This window comes from Theropithecus gelada, chromosome 3 (assembly GCF_003255815.1).
Source record: "Theropithecus gelada isolate Dixy chromosome 3, Tgel_1.0, whole genome shotgun sequence".
Taxonomy (NCBI): Eukaryota; Metazoa; Chordata; class Mammalia; order Primates; family Cercopithecidae; genus Theropithecus; species Theropithecus gelada.
The window spans coordinates 89,975,884-89,985,078 of record NC_037670.1 but is presented as its reverse complement, the minus strand read 5'-3'; the positions used below and the strand labels follow the sequence as shown (position 1 = coordinate 89,985,078).

Sequence of the window (9,195 nt, the reverse complement as noted above, 5' to 3'; positions counted from 1 at the left end):
TCTTCCTAGCCTCTCTCTGGTGGTGGCCGGCAATCCACTGCATTCCCGGGCTTACAGCTGCATCACTCTGATCTGCCCCTATCTCGCCACATATTCGTGTGCTTCTGTCTGTGTGATAAGGATATCACTCATGTTGAATTAGGAGGGTCCACCCCAGTGACCTCTTCTTGACTACATCTCTAAAGACACAGTTCCCACGTTAGGTCACATTCACAGGTGCTGGAGGTTAGGTCTTCAATATGTCTTTGGGAGTGGGGACACAATTCAGTCCACAACACTCATGTTCTGTATGGAGTGTGGCTTAGGCATCCAGCCAATAGACCTGTTTATTTTACTGCAGTCAAAATACCTTCTCCCCTTTCTCCTCACAGTCCAATGACACAGACGTGCTTTGGAGGCAAGACATTTGCAGGCCGTGGATATCATTCTAAGCATGCAGCACTCCAGGCACCAGGAGTCCTCCCTGTGCTTCAACCCCTCTTCAATGAGTTTGCACCCCCGACCTCCGCTAATGCCCAGATCTTTTAACGGGAGCCAGTCTTCTGCTACATAATTAGACGAGTCTTGAAATAAGCACCCAGGGGCGTGGCTGAAGACTTAAACACCAGGCACGGGAGGGGAGGGGGTACCAGAGACACCGAACATTATTTGAGTGGCAGGAGCTTCCTCTGACCTTCAACGAGGTAAAGAGACATCACAGCCAGCGACAGTTTGGGGCAGATTCCTCAGACTCGGAGGCCGGGGCAAAGTGGAAGCTGGGGCCCGTGTAGGGTGGGGGGACCCAAGGCGGGGAAGCCCCGGGCCGCCGGCAGGGGGCGCGCGAGGGCCTCCGGGCGCCGCGGGCGGGGCGCGTGCTGGGCCGGGAGGGGCCTTCCGGCAACTTTTTGGTTGGTGCCGCCCCGCCCAGGCCCCTTTTAAACTTGATCTCCGGGGTGCTCTCCCTTTTCGGCCGCGACGCGTGACTGGGTAAGTGGGCTCCGACCTTCTGGACTCGGGAACCGGCCACGTGGCTCCGGGGCTACACCGTGCCCTTCGTAGGCGCGCATATAAATGTATTTAATGTGCATACCCCTCGCTGCCCTGGTGCCCGCCTCGGCCTCGGCTCGGCGCCGCGGGGAAACCTCCGTTAGGGCCCCTCGGGGGTGGGGGCGTCCTCGTGGCGCCTGGGCCCTGCGTCCCGGGTTAGGACGGCCCGTGTCCTTGTGCGCTTGAAGGGGCCGCCCCCTTTCCTCGAGGATCCCACCCCCACTTAGCAGAAGCTGCCAGGCGCCGGTCGCCTCCAGTGCCTGAGTCCCTGCAGTCCACGGATCCGGCCTACAGGCAGCTTTCAGTCCTTTTTCAATTAAATGATTGCATTTTGAGGATCAAATTACGACCGCAGGCGGAGGCGCCGAGCCCCGGACGGTCTCTGGGTTTTTGGCGCACTCGAGGCTCCTGCCTGCCCAGTGGCTGTGGCCGCGCGGACGTAAGCCTATTTAGGAAGTGAGTGACATCTGATGTCTGAAGTGCTTTAAGTTTCCAAGCGGGGCAGTATAATAGCGGGGTTAGCAAACACACGGAGGCCACTTCACTCGCGCAGCCACCCCCCTCTGCCACCAGTGCCGTTCAGTTGCCACTGGCCCGCAGTCGGGTAATTTAAAGGCATGAACGGACGAGTCTTGCTGGAGCCGACGCCTGCAGCGAGTTTACAGTAGAATGCTGTGAGCCCTAAGAAGAGAGCCTGCGGTTTCCTCCCCAAGATCCGCTTTTTCAGGAGTGGCCAGAGCGTTGTTAACAGCACAGGGTCCGCTTCCAGCGTTTAATCAGGGTGTGAGGAGGCCCTTCTTGGTTTTCTGTCCTGGGAAAAGTCTGAACTACTGGGCTCTGACTCGGACCAGGACAAGGTGTTGAACTTATGTCTACTGAGGTGTAGAAATAAGCAAGGCTGCCCCTAGACAACGTTTGTCTGGGGGACAATGTAAGTTTTTGGAGCGGCTCTCTTGAGCATAGGTGACCATACTAATTGTTCATTACTGGTACAAATTGCCATATAAAAGGGTACTTTGCGAATTTAGTAAAATTGATAAAGATCTAAAGTTACATTTGAGTCAACATATGAATCTTTGTGGCTATCACAGGTACCACAGTTCTGTTGAAATGTGAAGCTCATGGTTCACGTGTTTTCCTCAGTTGTGAAAGATTTGCTGCCTTTTTGATGAAACCAAATGGGACCCATTTTACCATGCTTTAATGAGGAAAGCTTGTACATTTGCAGCCTAGGTTCTAGGCACCTTTTTTCCAGATAGACCCAGAGTATGGACAATTTTCCCTCCCTGGAATACCTCCAGCTCTGGCGAAGAGCCCTACAGACAGCACAGGAAGATAGCAGTGCTAAGGCTTTGTTTTACAATTGCTTTAGGTGTTGAGATTCTTACTGAGCCCATTTTATTTTTATTTTTTTGAGTCAGAGTCTCGCTCTGTCACCCAGGCTGGTGTGCAATGGTGCAATCTTGTCTCACTGCAACCTTGGCCTCCTCAGTGGCTGGGATTACAGGCGTCCACTACCACGCCCAACCTTTTTTTTTTTTTTTTAGTAGAGACCGGGTTTCACCATGTTGGCCAGGCTGGTCTCGAACTCCTAAACTGGTGATCCGCCCATCTTGGCCTCTCACAGTCCTGAGATACAGGCATGAGCCAGCGCACCCGGCCCGCCAATTTTTTAACTATTCAGTTTAAACTGTGAGAGAGATGTCAAGGAAGCAGTGTGAGCTAGCGTCTAAGGATTGTGAAAACTGAGCAAGTGCCCAGGACTAGAAACTTGTCAGCCCCCTGAAGTCAGCCTCAGGGTAAGCGAGTTTAGTAGTGCTTCCTTTGATTTTTAAATCTGGAAGGTTTCAGTTTTTCCTAGACAAATATTGTTGGGATAGTGTTTCTTTTCAAACATGGATAGCATTCAATGCTCATCAATGGGAAGATAGTGACTCCTGACCATTTTCCTCCTAGCTGGAAACTACAGAAGACTCCCAAGTATCAGGAAATTTGGAGGTTGTAGCTTTGTACAGGAATTATATACAGAGATAGCAATTTATTTACTCATTAAAGGTAGCTAGTGGATAGCCACGATAAAGACCACTCCTTAAAAAACAAAATTGCGTGATATTCTTAACATTCTCTTTCACTTTTTTTAACCAGGCTTGGTGGAGTTTCAAGATGCTGATGAACTTAAGGTATGGGCCAAGTGGAAAGAATTTGGTTTAAGTTATTAATAGTTGAATTGAAATCCTGGCCAAGGATGAGAACTCTAATCTGATTTCATATGCTTCTGCTGTGATGGATTAAAGGATTTACCTGAGGCCAACTTGGTATGCAGGAATTTATTAAATGGAATCATACCACCCCCCCTTTTAAAATCATGCTTTTGGTAAAAAGGGGAAAAAGCTCTTGGTAAATGGATAATACTACTAAGCCAAGAGAAAAACAGGAGTTTGAGTAAAAACATAAATTTAGATGTCACAACATTACTAAAGCAACAATGTGTAAGATATTGGGGGATTTTATTTATTTACCTGTAGTTTTTGTAAACATAGTCTAGACAGTACTGTATTTTGCTATTTAGTAATACCTCCTGTGATACTTCTTTTACAGGTCTGGCACTTGAAAGAATCAGTGAAGCTTTTCAAGTAGAGGATATATATTTGAATATGTAACCTTTAGTATCTACAGAACACAGGTTGCTTTTTTTTTTTTTGGTCCCTTTCATAGCGGTAGCAAGGGTGAATTTTGAGATGGCCCCAATCTATAGGAATATTATCTGACAGTTTGGAGGCACAAAACTGCCTTATCGCTGAGTGGATCCTGTAGAAATTTTCTATGCAATTCAATTCTTTTTTTTTTTTTTTTTGAGACGGAGTCTCGCTTTGACACCCAGGCTGGAGTGCAGTGGTGCGACCTGGCTCACTGCAAGCTCCACCTCCTGGGTTCACACCATTCTTCTGCCTCAGCCTCCCAAGTAGCTGGGACTACAGGCGCCCGCAACCATGCCCGGCTACTTTTTTGGTATTTTTAGTAGATACTGGGTTTCACCTTGTTAGCCAGGATGGTCTCAGTCTCCTGACCTCATGATCCGCCCACCTCGGCCCCTGCAAAGACAATTCTATTATTTAAAGTAGTTTTTCTATGAAACAGCTGTGGTCTGTAATTTGACAGTGTTAATAAAACAAATAGCAATACCTTCATCATGCTTAATCATGGTTCACATACTCTACAATGATATGACTTAACTCTAAAGATTTTAAACACAATTTCACTCTTGTTGCCCAGGCTGGAGTGCAATGGTGCAATCTTGGCTTACTGCACCCCCCCCCCCCCCCCCCCGCTTCCCAGATTCAAGCGATTCTCCTGCCTTAGCCACCGGAGTAGCTGGGATTACAGGCGTGTGTCACCACACCCAGCTAATTTTGTATTTTTACACATTTTTGTTTGAGGTGGAGTCCCGCTGTTGCCCAGTCTGGAGTGCGGTGGCACAATCTCAGCTCACCGCAACCTCCACCTCCTGGGTCCAGACGATTCTCCCACCTCAGCCTCCCAAGTAGCTGGGATTACAGGCTAATTTTTGTAGAGATGGCCATGTTGGCCAAGCTGGTCTCGAACTCCTGACCTCAGGCAATCTGCCTGCCTCAGCCTCCCAAAGTGCTGGAATTATGGGGGTGAGCCACCATGCCCACCCAGTATATTCTTAAATATTACTGTTGAGCCATATATACGACAGTGGTGGACTTTGAATGTCTGCACATCTGTAGTAAAATGCAATGCTACCTTCATTTTTTGTTGGTATGCTAAAGAAATTTTAAAGTATCTCACTTTTTTAAAAATTGGTTTGTGTATTTTATGTGTTTACACATTTTTCTATAGTACTGTAGATCATTTTAGTGATGAAATTTGATACTTTCGACAGAAAAACAGGTCAATGAGTTTTGGGATCAAAAAGGGGTTGATTACAAAAGGGCAGGAGGGAATTGTTAGAGTGATTCTGCAGTTCCGCATCTTGATAATGGTATGACTACGCATTTGTTGAACCTTAACAAGATGAATTTTACTGAATGTAAAATCATACTTCAATAAACATGACTTTAGCCCTCCTTGGCATTTCAATGGTGTTTCCAGTGAAATCTATGGCAAGATGGTTTGGGGTCACTATTTACATGAACTGCCAAGTTGGAAAAGCAAAAATACATCGAAATCACTCTTGGGACATAAATCACAGAAGTGACTCATGCACACAATACCTGAGAAGCAGGACCAGACGGCAGTTGTGTATTGGCACGCTCATCAGTGCTGCAAGTTTCCCTTCTGGATAGCAACAACACTGATGTATCCACTTCACAGCAGCATTTTAAATCTCACCTGTGATGTGTCCATTGTAGTGGGCATGAGATAGCAGAAAGTGGGATATGGAAAATCTGTTGCCATGTGCCACTCCAAATACTACTGTGGTTTCCCTGCAGCATTGTTTTCCATATTGACTTTTCCATTTCAAGAAAGCTTAAGATGTCCTTAGCAAATACTGGCTAATCAAGAAATTTGAGAAATGAAAGGAGGCTGAGTATTGGTCTTGGGTTGAAATGGGTTGATGCTGATTAAGCCACATGGTTGACTGAAAAGCTGGCTAAAAAGAGCCAGTCTGTATTCCTTGTCCTCATTCCCTTGGAGTAATCAAGGGTGCTTCTTAAAAGGGATAGATTCAAGTATAGCTTGTGAGTCATTGTTCTTTTCTCTATTTGGTAGGTCTAACCACAGGGCCTGTTGAGCCCTGCCCTGGTGACCAAGAGCATTTTCTGACATGAACAGAGTTGTGCCATCTTGCCCATACGAGCAAAGTTCTTCAGACGTCCCTTATGATTCTAGGTTTGATACCTTCCCTGCCACTCCCCCACTACCAAATCCCCTTACCCTATACCCTAGCAATGTAGAGTTGTCCAATACAGAACCTCGGTTAAACATAGCATCACCCAGGAAAATGGGATGAGTGGTTGCAGTTGTACCACAGTTCTGTAGTGCCTGCCTTAGTACATTGCATGTCTACGTGTTTAGCAGAGCTAAAAGCAGGAGTGGACTATTGAACTACCATTCTTTTGTGCTCAAGTGCCATGAAGAGAAGCAAACCTGGAGTTGAATGAAATGTTTTCAAAGAGGGCTTCCAAGTGAGGAACTTGGGCATGTGAATCTTTAATTATGACTATAAAAGAAATTGTGATTGGAAACAGAATTTTTATGCTAATGGTTATTTCACTGAAAATAGAAAGTCTTATTTAAGAACTGGTCACCAAACCTCCCCGGATAGTGATGTAAAACCCAGTGTAACAATTGTGGCAATGACATGTCAGTTCATGTAGACTGAGTCACAATTTGATTTCGAAAATGGCCATATCCCATTTTGTCTTACTCTGTGGTGTTCCTAAGCACTTGAATACAAATAGATTGTTTCCTTAAAGTAGCCAAATCTTTGTAGTTCAAGTGAATATTCCAGACTAAAATATGTGTCTTTTTGAAGGTCCTTAAGCCTTAGATATTTAATTGTGTAATTTGGCAAATATTTGCTGTTTTGTTGTGTCAAGTCCCATGATACAGACAGTTCTTACCTTTCTGGAGCTTTCACAGTGTGACTCATTTCAGTATGTAAGTCAGAGCCAGTTTTAATAGAATGTTCCTTGGTTGACTTCTGTTGTAAGGAATCATTTCATTTCGTGTCTGGGTCAATATCTGAAAGATTAAATTATTAGGGCAAGCTGAAAAATCTAGCGCCCCCCCCCAACATTCCCAAAATAATTTAGGGTGGTTTATAACAAATATCAAGCAACAATAATTAGAAGCAGATAAAAGCTCAGCAAGTAGAGGGCAAGAATAAAAAACTAAGCCGTTAGATCTCATGCTGTAGGCTGCAGCCAAGTTGACTCTGAGCTTCCTAAGAGCAAAGAGCCAGAACTGGCAAGTTAGTAATCAGGCAATTGCCATTATTTTCTAATGGAGGAGGGGAGGGGTCATGTGCATTCCAAGCTCCTTAAAGCCGAGGAGGCGGCTTTCTTTCCTTCATGATCTCAAATACTCCACTCTGAAGGAAGGAATGGAACACAGAACATGTCTGCATAACTAAATGGGGATCTACCGAAAGTGGAGACTGCCTCTGGAGCAGGGAGGTGAGTTCACAGATCAGATTCTGTGAACAGATAGCCAGAGATGTGTTTGAAAGGCTTACTTTTATTTTGTAGTAGAAAAGATTGTCTTTCCAAAATGTACCTTGTATTCATAAACTGGAAAGTTCTGATGGCAATATTTTGTTATAAAATTGTCATTAATCACAATCCAGGATTATGCCACCATGACTAGAAGACCCCCTAATGGAGTTTATCTGCACTGCAAGGGGCCAGTTGTCTCGGAATCATCCTCTATTGATATCTGCATCTCCAGGACAGCTCCACACCAATCTGTTTCAAAGACAGACAAAATCCGGTCAGATCAGTGTGATGTATGTTTCCGGGAACAGAGCCGAATGTTGTAGCTGATGGAATGGAGTCTCATACCATTGATTTTTGCAGCTGGACAAGTGCCCTGCCCTGTTACTGCCACTCTTTAAGGCAGAATAGAGCACACTGTATAATTTATAGGCCTCTCAGTGAGAAATACATGGAACTATGGGAATCAGAATCTAAAACTGCAGTCCAATGGGGTAGCCACAATTCACATGTGCTACTGAGCACCCAAAATGTGGCTAGACCAAGTTGACATGTGCTGAAGGGTGAAAAACATCAGGAGTGTAAACTATCTCAATTTTACATTAATTACAAATTAAATGTTTTGAATATATTGAGTTAAATGAAATACATTTTTAAATGATACCTGATGTGTATTATATTTCTGTTGGACAGTACTGATCTAAAACAGTTGATTCACCATCCAGTAGATAGAAAGGTATTGCTGTTTTACCATATATGACCTTCAGGGAAAAGAATAAAATTAGCACTTGAAAATGCAAAAGTTACAGGTAAGCAGCTATTTTTTGAAGGGCAGAAAGTGCAGGGGTAGTCAGCACTACTTAGATTTGACATAAATGCTACACTCAAGCTGCTAGGACTTCTGGAGATTTTAAATGAGAGACTTCAGAGTGTATTTAGCAAACACTCTGCTATGCCCACTCTGCAAGCATCTGTGTGTTCATTAAAATAATCAAGAGCAGGCCAGGTGCAGTGGTTCACACAGTGGCTCCCACCCAGCACTTTGGGAGGCCAAAGCGGGCAGATTGCTTGAACTCAGGAGTTTCAGACCAACCTGGGCAACAAGGCAAGACCCCATCTCTAAATAAATGTAAAAATTTTTTTTTTTTTTGAGATAGAGTCTTGCTCTGTCACCCAGGCTGGAGTGTAGTGTTGGTCTCAGCTCACTCCAACCTCCACCTCCTGGGTCCAAGCAATTTTTCTGGCTTCCGATAGCTGGGATTACAGATGTGCACCACCATGTCTGGCTAATTTTTGTACTTTTAGTAGAGACGGGGTTTCACCATGTTGGTCAGGCTGGTCTCAAACTCCTGACCTCAAGTGATCCACCCACCTCGGCCTCCCGAACTGCTGGGATTCCAGGTATGAACCACCATGCCTGACCCCAAATTTTTTTAGGTAAGAAAAAAATGAAGAGCAAAAGGATTCGGTATGCTACATTTCGTCAAAATGCAACTTCCTTAATGGAAAACCATATGAAGGATAGTTCTAGTTTCTTGATCCCTGATCTAGTTGTGTATGTACTAAAGTGTCTTTCAGGGTTTTGGTTTTATTATTTTTATTTTTTCTTAATGGAAGGGGAGAGACTGTGGGAAGTGGCACCATAAATATTACCTTATATAAAGCACTCTTTTTAAAGATTACCTTATGTTAAGCAAAATGTTCCATAAAATTCTCCTTTTCCTGTCTTCACTTTGTGATCTAAAAAACAGGTCTGTGTAAATTCTCCTTTTGTAGTTTCCTTGCTACTAACAATGACATTTTGTCTTTTTGTGTTTAACAGTAATTGAATTATTCCCTTAGTTTTCACATTTCTCTTAAGTAGTTGTTCTTCAATGAGATTACTTGGACTCTGGAAGGGGAACATCATACACCAGGGCCTATTATGGGGAGGGGGGAGGGGGAGGGATGGCATTGGGAGTTATACCTGATGTAAATGATGAGTTGA

General features: G+C 44.6%; 1 long non-coding RNA gene and 1 other non-coding gene across 2 annotated transcripts; both read left to right on the top strand.

The window, feature by feature from the left end:
* Positions 1-901: 901 nt before the first annotated feature.
* Positions 902-7,837, top strand: LOC112621094. Its single transcript, XR_003118658.1, has 3 exons — positions 902-966; positions 3,172-3,206; positions 7,343-7,837. It is a non-coding gene; the product is annotated as an uncharacterized LOC112621094 (long non-coding RNA).
* LOC112621957 lies at positions 3,263-3,336 on the top strand. The gene has a single exon (XR_003118877.1). It is a non-coding gene; the product is annotated as a small nucleolar RNA SNORD93 (small nucleolar RNA).
* Positions 7,838-9,195: the final 1,358 nt, after the last annotated feature.